The 13,667-nt window shown below is 39.9% G+C and overlaps 1 pseudogene; it reads right to left on the bottom strand.

Annotated features, from left to right (window-relative positions):
- Window positions 1–3,333: 3,333 nt before the first annotated feature.
- On the bottom strand, window positions 3,334–12,586 carry LOC118932047 (isoleucine--tRNA ligase, mitochondrial-like; annotated as a pseudogene).
- Between the last annotated feature and the right edge of the window lie 1,081 nt (window positions 12,587–13,667).

Raw genomic sequence — 13,667 nt, 5'->3', positions numbered from 1 at the left:
TTCTGGTTCTAGAATTTTCTTTGTGGGAAGTGTTTCATGATACATTCAATTTGTTTAATAATTATAGAGCAAGACAGGTTTATTTCCAATAATTTTGGTGTTGGTAGATTGTATTTTTCTAAGATGCTGTCTATTGTATACATGTTTCAAATGTACTGTTTATCTTTTTAACGTCTGTCGAACTTCTATGATTTTCACTTTTCATTCATTAAATTGTTTCCTTGCTTTTTTTAGAAAATACGTTTATCAGTTTTACTGGTCTTTTAAAATACAGTTCTTTCTTTTTGATCCTTTCTTTTGCAGGTTTGCTTGTATTTTGCTATTAATTTTGGTGGTATATGGGGTTCTTGCTAATTGCTGGGTACTTGGTTCTGAGATAATTAATGCAGAGGAATATTGCCTCTCAGGGTGTACAAGCTAAATAGAGGCATGCTCCCAGCTGGGCCCTTTTTTCTCTTAGAATTGGCTAACCTCAGCTAGAAAAGGTTTTTTTTAGGATGTTAATACAACATAATGCATAGGATATTTAAAATATATGCAGTATGTCATACCATTTAGATTCCCACCAGCAATGAACTATAGATCCTGTTGCTCCACATCATCACCAGCATTTGTTGTTGTCAGTGTTCTAGATTTTGGCCATTCTAATAGGTATGTAGTGGTATCTCATTGTTTAAATTTGCACTTCCAAGATGACATATGATGTGGAACAGCTTTTCATATCCTTTTTTTTTTTGTCATCTCTTCCTTGATGAGGTGTCAGGATCTTTGGCCAATTTTAAGTTGGGTTGCTGATTTTCCTCATGTTTATAATTTTCCAAATTTTTGTATAGTTTAGAAAATACATTTTTTATAAATATTTTCTCCCAGCCGGTGTTTTCATTCTCTTGATATTGTCTTTCACAGAGTGTTTTTAGTTTTAATGAAGTACAATTTATAAATGTTTTCTTTTTTGGATTGTGCCTCCACTGTTGTATCTGAAAATTCATCCCTAAAGCCAAGGACATCTAGATCTTTTCCTGTTTTCTTCTAGGAATTTTACAGTTTTGCATTATATTTCAGTCTGTGATCCATTATGAATTGCTTAATGTTGTAAGTTGTGCATCTAGATTCATATTGTTGCCTGTGAATGTCCAGTTTTTCCAGCAGCATTTGTAGGGAAGACAATCTTTTCTTCATTGTATGCTTTTGCTTTTTTGTCATAGTTGACTGTATTTACATGAGCCTGTTTCTGGGCCTTCTACCATGTTCCATTGATCTGTTTGTCAGTTCTTCTACCAATGCCACATTGTCTTGACTCCTGTAGCTTTATGGTAAGTCTTGAAGTCATGTAGTATCAGTCTTCACTCTTCTCTTCTTTACTATTGTGTTGGCTACTCCGGGTATTTTGTCTCTTCATATAAACTTGAAAATCAATTTGCTGATACCCCAAAAAATATCTTGCTGAAATTTTGATTAAGATTGTACAGAGTCTATGTACATCAAGGTAAGAAAGACAGCTATGTTGACAATTTGGGTTTCACTATCCATGAACATGTAATATCTCAACATTTATGTAAGTCATCTTTGAATGCTTTCATCAGAATTTTGTAGTTTTGTTCATGTACATGTACATATTTTGTATGATTTATACCTATGTATCTTATTTTTGGGATGCTAATATACATGACATTGTGTTTTTAACTTTCCTATTTTTATTGCTGGTATATTAACCTTATTATCTGTTACTTGGTATAATCACTTAGTATATACATGAGGGGTATGATCTATAGTTACCTTTTCTTATAATGACTTTGTCTGGTTTTGGTATTATGGTAATGTTAGCTTCATAGAATGAGTTAGGAAGTATTCTCTTTGTTTCTATCTTCTGAAAGAGTTTGGAAAGAATTGCTAAAATTTCTTCCTTGAATGTTCTCTAGAATTCATCATTGAACACATCTGGGCTAGGTGCTTTCTCTGTCCAGAAGTTGTTAATTATTTAGTTTCCTTGATAGATATAGAAATATTCAGATTACCTATTACTTCTACAAGAGTTCTGGTAGAGCATGTCTTTCAAGAAATTGATCCATTTCATCAAGGTTGACATATTGGTGGTCATGGAGTTGATTAGTTTATTTTATTATCCCTTTAATGTCCATGGGCTCTATAGTGATGTCCAATTTTTCATTTATGATGCTAGTTTGTGTCTTCTCTCTTTTTTTTCTTATTTAGGTTAGATAGAGGCTTATGATTTTAATTTAGAATAAGTTTGCTTTTATAATAAAAAATGAATTTCTTGTAGAGAAACAATAGTTGATTCTTGTTTTATCCTTTCTAATGATTTCAACCTTTTAATTGGAGTGTTTAGGCCATTTACTGTTATCTAGATGGTTTAAAGATACCATCTTGCTATTTGTTTTCTATTTATGCTATCTTTTTGTTCTTTTTCATGTTTTTCTGCTTAATTGGATTTAGAAATTTTCATATAAATTCATTTTTTTATGTATATGATCAATTTTGTGCTTGCTCTAAAGTTCACTATTTTACATCTTAAATTTATCACAGTATATTTTCAAATACTGTTTAACTATATGTACAACATAATAACCTAATAACAATATATTTCCACATTCTCCCTTTAGTGCCTTGTGTTAGTATTGTCATACAGTATATCTCTTTATATGTTTTACAACCCACATAACACTTTTTTTCTAAAGAATCATCTTTTAAACGAATTATAAATGTTAAACCAAAAATATTTTATAATTACCTACATATTTAAGATTTCTAACACTTTCCATCTATTTCTGAGAAGTTAGTGTTTTTCTAGTATTATTTTTTTCACACTGAAACACTACCTTTAACATTTCTTATAATGAAGTTCTACAGGAGACTGAATTTATCTATTTTTGTTTATTAAATATCTATATTTCTTTTTGCTTTTAAGTATATTTTTTCTATATAAATCATTTTTGGTTGAAAGAGTTTGGGTGCTTTTTTTGTGTGTGTGTGTTTCTTTCCCCTTCTTTCACTTTATGCATACTCTTCCATTTTTTCTAATTTACATTGTTTCGGACAATATGTCCATAGTCATTCTTACATTGTTCCCCTTTATAAGATTTCCCCTTCTGGCTTTTTTAAAGATTTCCTTTATATCTCTTGTTTTTGCAGGTCGATGATGATGTGGTTTGTTGTGGTTTTCTTTGTGTTTATAATATGGCAATTTGTTCAGCCTTTTTGGATTTTGTTTGATAGTTTTGTCAAATTAGAAATTTTTCTGTTGTATTTCTTCCATTTTTTGCTGCCTTCTTTCTCTTTTGTGGAAATCCATATTGCTTGTGCTAGAATACCACTTTAGCAAAGAGGAAGAATGAAAGCAAAAGAATGCACTATTTCATCCAGTATTTCAGCTAATGCAGTCTGACAAGAGTGTCATTTGAAATCACTTTCATTTTCACACTAAAGCCTATATTTGATTACACTGAAATGAAGGTTAGAGAGTTCTGTGGTATAAAGTGCTTGTAATAGCCCAACAACTTTTCCAAGATCATATTGTTTATATGACTGAGTAATCTTGTTTGCAAAATCCTACATGGATGTACTGGTCCATGACATGCATATCCTTAGCAGGGATGAAATCAGTTTCTGGACTGAAACCAGACAAGTTTCCCAAAAGAAAGCAAACTGTACACCTGAACTTGCTAATATCTCTGGCAGCATTAAGTAATGATGAGCCAACTGTCACTTTAGTGAAGCTATAGGACTCAGCTACCCACAAAAGAATAATCAGCACCACAGAGAAACTCTTTGCTTTGATCACCTCCTCCATTGATGACATAAGGATTAATAATAATCCCAAAATACTTGAACATTTATTCTCCATTTTCTGAAAGGGTAAATCCATGGGCAATCACTTTCTTACAAAGGACATTTTTTTCCCCTTGCTGTCATATTTGCTAATCAGGGAAGACTGAAATTAACTGTCAAACTGGGTTTTTTCTTCTAGGGACAAATCTGCTTTTTTTTTCAGTCAGAAGAACATGAAGTCATAAAAATCTACTATAAAACCAGATGTTTTATATCCTGGCCAGATACATATTCCAAGGTATCAGAACCACCAGTAATAGATAAGGCTTCTTTTGGAGTAGTTGCTCAGGAAAATAGTCTACAACCCACCACTTGTTCAATAATGTGCTCAATGGTTTGACTATTGATCAAAAGCAATTTATATTTTGTGCTATGATGTATTTCACAGGAATTGGAACACCCCAAAGTCTTTGCCTTGATGTATACTAATATAGTCATCTGTCCATGATTTTGACCATGGCATTTGCTCTAGATTTAGGAGTCAATTTCACCTTTTTAAACAATTCCTTGGTTGTGGTCTTAATATTCATGTGATCGTAATATCTTAGGATCCACGCCTTGCAGGCACAAATAACACTAGTTTGTTAATCCCCCAGACATGGGGATATCTATGTAATAAGTTTTCTTCTTTCAACAAATGCTTTGAAGCCTGAAGCATCTTTATAACCATATCAGTTCCTTCTTAAAGGACAGCCTTGAAGTTCAGGACCTGAAACATCTGTGAAAATGCCATTTTTATCCAGTAAATAGTTCATTGACAAGTTGTGTTGAAAATTTACACCATAATTTTCCATATCATAAACTGGGATTGTATGAACCAATCCCGTTCCTTTTGGCATAGTCATAAAATTTACAGGTAAAGAGGAGAGACTTTATCAAGAATTGTAGGGTGAGTACAAATACCGTTTCCCAAATCTACACCTGAAAATATTGAAATAACCCCAAATGTTGTTTCCAAAGTATGAGCAAATAGCTGTTACTTTATCTGTAGCCATTATGTAGCTATCTGCAGAATTGGAACATTTCACAGCTATGTACTTTGATTCTGGCATGTAGCAAACAGCCTGATTGGCTAGAATTGTCAAGGACTGTGTGGTCCAGACTAAAAAACTAACAGGTGAACCATCCGTAAGAAATGCCAATTTAGAAAAGGTTTCAAAAGAGGAAAACTTACATATATAAAACAACTGACATGCTCAAGATTATGTTCAAGTTCTGCTTCAGCCATAACAGTCCTAAATGAGGGAAAACAAAACACAGGTTTATAAAATTGATAAACCAAGCTGTTATCATTCATTTGATAGAAAATTCTCAATTGTTCAGCTTTATGTTTGCCATCAAACGTATTTTAGCTCTTCTTCCAATCTACCTTATTCCCCAACGAATAAATGCCAAATTCTGAAATTCTTAATGGTTTTGGGCTGCTGGCGGTCCAGCAACTTTATGGCAAAGTTGATCTACAACAGCAGGTCCATGTCCCCAAATTTGCTGCTATTCAGGTTAGGCAACTGGTTACTGGCTCTGGTGATGGACTGCAGCAGAAATCTCATATGCACTATGCCAGGTAACAGGAAAGGCCAGGTGGCCCCTAGGGATTATGAGCAAGTATCTAGCTCAAAAGAGCACAGCCCCCAATGTGTGACGGGGCCTCCAGCCTCCACTCAAGCACCTGATCCTCAGCTTCAGTCCTCTGTGTCCCAAAGAACCTCCAAGCAGTCCAGGAGTAAGCTCATGCACAGGAGTCAGAGGAAACTCTAGTGATATTTTCATTTAAGGTATTTTGTTTTTCCTCACTTAAAGTTCATATAGATTCTTGCACATAATAGGACTACAAGATTTGTTAAATGAAGGACCATATACTATTATCATTTTCATGTTAAATAGCATTTATGATGAGCTAGTGATGACCCACTGAAAGCTGGCATCCTAGTACACCTACAGTTGAGTAATAAATGTGTGTAGCCTGGGAAAGATGTCTGCATGAGTGAACTTTTAAGAAGTACCTTTGCACTCTGTACAAAAATGAACTGTTTATTTAGAATTTAAAAAATCACACTGAAACTTTAAAGAATATCAGTCAAATATGTACAGTTTTGAAAGGGTAAAAAAAGAAAGTCTAAGCTAACAAAGAGTTGCCAACATCATAAACAAGTGTACCCTTGTGAATAGTAAGTATACAATATTCTGACCCAGTGGCTGTCTGCTGGGTTGGTGGGGTGGGACCTGGATGGCATAAATGGGTACCAACAAGGAAGGATGTAAATCCCCAGTGGCCGTATATTCTTAAAACAATAGTAACTGCAACAACACTCAATAGTACTATTTTGTAAAGCACTGAAGCAAAAAATAAGAGCAATACTACAAAACTTGCAAGGAGATACCTAAAAGAAGCATAATTGAATGATTAAGTTCAAACATATATGATATTTTATTGTTGTGGATTTGATTTGTCAGCTTTTCAGTGTAGTGTTAGTAAGGTTGGAGTAGTATTGGGCCTTGGTTTTATTTTTCTTTTACTGTATTATTTTCTACCCAAAGCAGTGAGAATGGTACCCCCTTATTTATCTCTGGTACAGAGGGAAAGAAGATAAAATGGGAACATAGACGTAGGGTCTTTCTTCCTTCCTGTGTAGCTGCTATGGGATAATGTGATTACTTTAAAAACCATGCCACAGATTTTATCTCCATTTAAAATATTTATTGTTTCAAAAAATACTTTGCAGCAAGTCTTAACCCAGTGAGCTGGAACAGAGAGCTCCCAGAGAGCAATGGAGTGGTTTTGTGGCTCTTTTGTATATCAAGACCACCTGGAGAGAACTTTGAGTAGAAATCCAACAGTATACCAATTTTGATGTTCTTCTTTTCAATAGTTGTAACCTCTGTAGTTTCCAATGATATTTTGCAGCATATACTAGTGGTTTTCCTAAGAAAAATAGTTCCCTGGGATATTAATAAATATTTGTTTACTGTTGTGCTTGCTTTTCATTTCTGTGGTTAAATAAGTTGGGGAGACATTAGAATAAACAAGTTAAAAGATGCAAGACTATTTTAGGGTCTAAATACTTTTCAACCCTCCAGTAGGACGATAGAGCATGCATTATTTCCCAAATAATATGACCAAAGAACCCATTTTTGTTGGGACTGGATATTATGGTAATATCCTATTACCAAAGGATATGCCTAGAAGACGTATATTGTTATGCTTTTGCTTGTATATGGACAAGAGCAATTCTAAAGTGTCTCATGCACACAGAATATGTGTATATTTTTAATGATGAGCGTGGTTGTTGGATGGTCCCTTGATTATTTAGAAACTTTTAAACAGTCCCCATATGACTTGATGTGAGAAATGACATTATTTCTAATATTGAGCAAGTTATGTGGTCTATTTTTCTTTTCCTTTGAAATTATGAAAATCTTCATCTGTGAGTAAAGTAAGTAAACAAGTCTATAAAGGTATTTTTGATACATACCAGTGCCCCTTACCATAGTTGCTTTTTCATGTCTTATTGATAAACCCCCAGTGGGCTTATCAGCAGCTGAGCAACTGAGTTCTTATCAGTGAGAACATATGAGATGATGACATCTGACACAATTTACCTCATTCTTATTGTAACTCGGGAAGAATATATATTTCCAGCCCAGGGCAAAATATTTTGAACTGAAGCCAGTCAAAGGGAGAGATAAAGTGGGGGAAATATGTTTCTTGCCAACAAACAGTCATCCACTTCTCCTCACCCATGTCTCTCATGACCCAGCTACAAAAAGGGACCCTACCCAAACCCTCCAGTCAAGATATGCCTTTGCTCCCCCTTGTAATTACCTACTGATATGGAGATGGACTACTTCTCTCCACCCCTTCAAAATACCTATTGAGATGCACTAAGACCAGGTGAGAGATTCTGGAAATATTGCAACTTTACCCACAGCCTACTCCTCCAGAAATCTCACCTCACAATCTACTCACTCCCCATCTTTCACAGTGGCCCCTGGGTGAGAAAACTGGAGCACTGTAAACAGACTAATAACATAGAGTAACAATAGCAATGAAATCATGGTAATCCTCAAGCTGGAGGATTCAGCTAAGTTCAAAGTCCTATGCAGATTTAGTCCATAGCTCACCCATTACACAGGAGATCAGTAGCTGAACAGGTAGGGAGTTCAGAGCAATCATCACACAGTAGCTGCAGCCAGGGGATGGGTCCAGGCCAGAGGGACTGTAGGAGAAAATAACCTCAAGGGTGGTGATAATACATGTTTTAATGACACCAGCATAGGTAAATCTTGTCCATCAGGTAGGATGCATGCAAGAGTGGTCCTGTGATAGGACAGTGGGAGGAATGCGATCTCATTCTGGTCTAGTATACCAGATTTTCACCCCCTTCCTTGTGGGATTTACAGATGGGTCAATATATAGGGCTATGGGAGGTACCTGCACTGACCATAAAGATAAGCAAAACTTCCCTGCAATATGCTCTTACCTCCCAGACGCTTTGGGTACACTACCATGAGCTTTGTGGGCCACTCTGCTGTTACTCCAGGAATATACAGGGGGCCAGTTTACAGGCCTTTCCTCCAGGGTGCCAGAAGGGCCAGCCATTGCTGGTCTATGTGTCAAAATGTCCAGGGCCAAGTCCACTGAACAGAGTCTCCAGGGTTTAATGCAGTAGGGGCTGGCAGCAGGATGCTGCTATGCTGGTCATATCCAGGCTTCAGTAACTCCTCTTCGGTTTGCACATACAGTTGTACGGGAGAGGCAGCAAGGTGCATGAGCATATCCACATGCCCAAGGCTCCTTTTTGAGCTTCTCATTCAAACGCTGTAGCACTGTCCATAAGCAAACTCACCAGCCCTGTAGACTATTGGTGTCAGACTCAGGCCATATTTCAACAAACCACTGTACCTCTCTATCATGCCTGCCCCTGTAGGTTTATATGGTACGTGAAACTTCCACTTTATTCCTAATTGCTGCACCCATTCTTGTAATGCATGTCCAGTAAAGTGGGTGCCTTGATCCAGTCACATGCAGCCAGCCATAGGCTGCACAGAGACACTCTAGGCCTCTTTTGGTGGTTTGCTGATATGCACAACATGCAGAAAAAAGCAACCAACAGTCCACTAGTTATGTCCACACAAGTCATGACATACTGATATCTTTCTGATATGCGCAGAGGCCCAATATAGTCTATCTGCCACCTGAGAAGGATTATCGGTCCCTTTACTATTGTCCCATGTTGCTGTGGGACTTGGTGTAAGTGCACACAAGGCACTCCCTCCTGGCTCTGCTGACTTCTTCAAAGGTCAACAGAAAACCTCACCAATGGGCTACAGCCCACATTATCTTTTGACCCACATGCAGCAAATGCTGATGTAAACATTTGGGCTATACCAGAGGCAGGCTCTTCTTCTATCCAATGCACCTGGGCCAATGTGTTTGTTTCATCATTCCCTGGGGGTACTAAAGACAAATGGCCAGTCGCATGATATATGGTAACTGTCTTAGTCTGACCAGAGGACCATAAGTTTTGCCACAACTCTTGCCCCCAAAGGGGCCTGTGACTGACCATCAGTTGGCATGGTACCATGTCAGTAGCCACAGGGTCAAGCCCTGATAGATGGCCCAGCTGTCAGTGCAGACAGCTATGGGGAAAGGCTCCTGGGTGATCACCAGCCATACTGCCCACAACTCAGCCCATTGGCTGCTCTTCCCCTCTCCATCCTCCATCTATATTGTCTCAGTCTTAGGATGGAAAGCCACAGCCCTGCACTTTGGGGGCTGCCCATGACTGGAGCCACCTGTATACCAAGCATCTTTAGGTATAGGGGCTTTTCCCTCTGGATGAAGACTCTCAGCTACCAATGGTTCACAATCAAGTTCTTCCTGCTTTCTACTGGTATATGTTACTGGCCCCAGCAAGTACTGGAGTTCTCCATTTAAGTGGTTAGTAGAAAGGGCATTATGGTGCTGTAATTATGCATCCCATTTGGCCAGTGTAGGTGCCTGTGCCACACCACTCCATGGTCTTTGGATCCAGGCTTGCACCCACCCTGCAATGGGATAGGTGATTATTACTTTGGTTAGAGCTGTTCCAGTGATGGGCTCTGTAGCCAGGAAGGCATAGTACACAGCAACCAGTTACTTCTTTATCAAGGGGTACCAGACCCCTGCTCCTTTCCATAGACCAGAATCCAATAGGCTGGTGTGTCCTTTTAAGCTGCAGCCAAAGGCCCCATCCATAACCATCTTTGGTTACATGAACATCTAGTTCACAGGGCCTTGATGAGTCCATTACACTCAAGGCCTATACAACCTTGACAGTTTGCTTAGCAGCAGTAAAAGCACCTGCACAGGTCTCATCACAGTCCCACCTGAACCCCTTTCATACCACCAGTATAAGAGCTTTAGAATTTGTGCCAAGTGCAGGATAAACACTCTCTAGTTACCCAAAAGACCCAAAAACTCTTGTAAGACTGCCACAGTGGTAGGGGTAGGGAAAATCTGGACCTTGTCTGTGACTGTTTCTGGGATAACTTTAGTTTCACATGACCAGAGAACCACCAAGAAATTTACAGACAAATGAGGTCCCTGAATTTTGGTGCTGTTTACAGCCCATCCTTTCTCCTGTAGATTTTTCAGCAGTCTAGGAACTGCCCCTCCTAAATCTGCAAGAGAGTCAGATGTGAGCGTGATATCATCAATGTAGTGATATAGCCCCAACATTTGTAGTTTCTTCCATGTGGCCAGGTCCTTGACTATAAGTCCATGACAAGTGGTGGGACTGTGGAGGTCTTCCTGGGGAAGGACAGTGAATGCTGGCCTCCTGACAAGAAGGCAAACCGTTCCTGACTTTCCTGTGCTATGTCAATAGAGAAGGAAGCATTAGCAAGGTCCACAACATAATGAAATGTCCCTATTTCATGACTGAAGGTGTCCATAAGGGCTGCTATAAAGGGGACAATAGCATGCAAAGGGGGCGTGACTTTATTCAATTCCCTGTAGTCCACATTTATATACCAGGAGCCATCTGGCTTTTTCACTGGCCACGCTGGGGTGTTAAAAGAACTACGAGTGGGCTTTATGATGCCCACATTTTCCAACTCTTGAAGAGTTTCTCCAATTTCCTTGTGGCCCCCAGGCAATATATACTGCTTAGTATTTGTCACTTGCTGAGGTACAGGCAGAACTATGGGTGGGTAAATAGCATGTCCCCTAAGAATTGTCTTTACCACAAGTACCCTCAGTCTGAACTCACCTGCAGTGGTCTGTAACCACAGGCCCTGCAGGATAGCTACCCCACAAACATATTCAAAGATAGGAGAAATGTACACAGTATATTCTTCTGGGGGTAAATGCCCTATCGCCAGTGGGATTTGGGGTATCTTCACTCTAATTGTCTTACCCCCATAGCCATCTATCACAGCAGGGGTCCCAGGAAAATGCTCAGGGTTGTCATAAATCAGAGAAAACTGAGCTCCTGTGTCCACCAGCACCAGGACACATTGTACATACACAGGGGACCAATGAATTGATAATTCTGCATGTGGCCTCCAGTCCCCACAATGTCCTCCAAGATGAGGGCCTTGACCCCCCCCCTCAGTCAAACAGGATGCCCAATTGTCCTCCTGTGGGTGTGAGGACCCAGGCGAATCCTGAGTACAATCCCCCAGGAAGTCTTGCAGGGACACAGGCCAGACATGGGCTTTGCCTCCAGCTTCCATGTCCTGGACCTCAGCAGCTGGAACTGCTGCTCTGGCTTTAATTGGTGCCACAGTTCTAACAACAGCCTATTGGGCTGCCCATTGAGTTTTTCTTTCACTACCCCAGCCTTTATCAAATCAACCCACATCTGGGTCCTTGAGACCTACATGGGGCCCTTTGCACCTATCCAATTGTAGCCTCTCATGCTCTTATTGTTTCAACCTCCCCCAGAACTGCTAAAGTACGAGTAGGCTCACTTAAGGGTTGCCCTATATGGGGGGCAAGAATAGTCACAAGGCACCCAAAAAGAGATTGGGGTTGCTGTATGGAGCCTCAGATTTCTCATTCCTATAGTGAACACTCCTCATCAGAACTCTGTGGATTCATATTATGGATGATATTTTTCATGCCCAGCTCCCATAACACCTGCTGGAGCTCTGCATACATTTTTCACCTAGTGAGTGAGTATGGTAAATCACCCTGATTAGGCCAAGCTGCCCTGATGACTGCTGTCAGCCAATTCAGAAGCACCCAATTCCCTAAGTTGTGATGGGCACTTTGCAACTGCTGCTGGAGAGAAGGGAGTTGTCAGGAAGCCAATCTACCCATTTCAGAACCCCAAATAACAATGTTTTCCAACTGCATATCCCAGACATGCAAAAGCCATGTAGGCAGAGGTGCCAATGGCTTCTGCCTATACTGGATGCTCATGTCCACCAGCTCATCCTGGGTGTAGAGGTGGAGCATAGAGTGCTCAACAATCTGGGGTGGAGATGTCTCTTCCCCCTGAGGAGCTCATGTTTTTATTTTCTAAATTACAACTAGGTGGGCCTTCAATACAGGAGAGGCTGGTGCCTTGGGTGGTGGTCTCGGCAACAGATTGGCCCTCACCCCACCCTCTCATCCTCTCCTGTATTAAAGTCATCTTTAATATATCTCCTCTACCATCTTCTGGGCTGAGGGCACTGCTCTTTCCTCCTCCTGACCCACAGCCTTCTGCATCGCAAATTTTCCTGCTGCCTTCTCCCTCGCTGCTAACATGTCCTCCAGGAGTGCAACCTGTCATCTCAATAACTTTCTTTCTTTCTTAATGGCATCCCATAGCCCAGCTCTTTCAGGCGACACCAAAGTGTGTCTCCCTCCTGGGTAACCCTTTCCACTGTCTTGATAAACAGACATCCCACAGTCCTGACTACTACCCAGCCACTCACGGCCTCTAAACAGTCTTCTGTCTCACGGAGTTCTAATTCTGCAGCTTCTGGTGTCTCCACCTTTCCCCAGTTCTGGGGAAGTCCCCACACCTTTAGAAGGTGCTTTACCCTGCACCAATTCCCCACTAGGGGCTCCTCAATTGGAAGCCTCACAGATAAGGTGCTCCTGTTTGGAGCTGCACCCTCCACTGCTGGAGCCACTGAGACCTCCCCACCATCTACAGGGGAGGTTCCAGGTATCTCCCCACCATCTCTAGGGGCAGCCCGCCCAAGGATCGCACCCATGAAGACAGATTTCTTGGTTCAGAGATCCTGCTGGCTATGCCAGATGTAACTCTGGGGGAAAATATTTTTCCAGCCCTGGACTAATACCTTTGAACCGAAATCAATCAAAGGGAGAAATAAAGTGGGAGAAACAGGTTTATTGCTTACAAGCAGTCATCCCCTTCTGCTCACCCATGACTATTGTGACCCAGCTGCAGAAGAAAAGACCCCACCCAACCTCTCTGGTTCAGATATGCCCTCTTTCCCCTTTGTAATTGCCTATTGATATGGAGATGAACTATTTCTCTCCACCTCTTGGAAATATCTATTGATACAGAGATGCGCTGAGGCCAGATGAGAGATTCTGGAAAAGTTGCAATTTTACTCACACTTATATCAAAACAACTTAACTTCTAGGAACATTTTTTTCTTGGTCATAAACAAGTGTATTTGAAAGCTTATCCAACAAATATGAAATGGATAGTCACTGCACTATGTGTTCAGAATTTAAAACTGTGATTTCTAAAAAATTAACAAGCCTTAATTACTGTGCCACTTTATCTTCTTTCCACTATTTATAATGTATCTTCTCATGCAGAGCTATGATAGCATGGGGATCAATGATTTTGTTTGGGTTGATCTAAAGA

This window comes from Manis pentadactyla, chromosome 3, assembly GCF_030020395.1.
Source record: "Manis pentadactyla isolate mManPen7 chromosome 3, mManPen7.hap1, whole genome shotgun sequence".
Classification (NCBI taxonomy): domain Eukaryota; kingdom Metazoa; phylum Chordata; class Mammalia; order Pholidota; family Manidae; genus Manis; species Manis pentadactyla.
The sequence above is the reverse complement of the archived record's forward strand: the minus strand, read 5'-3'. Positions and strand labels throughout refer to the sequence as shown.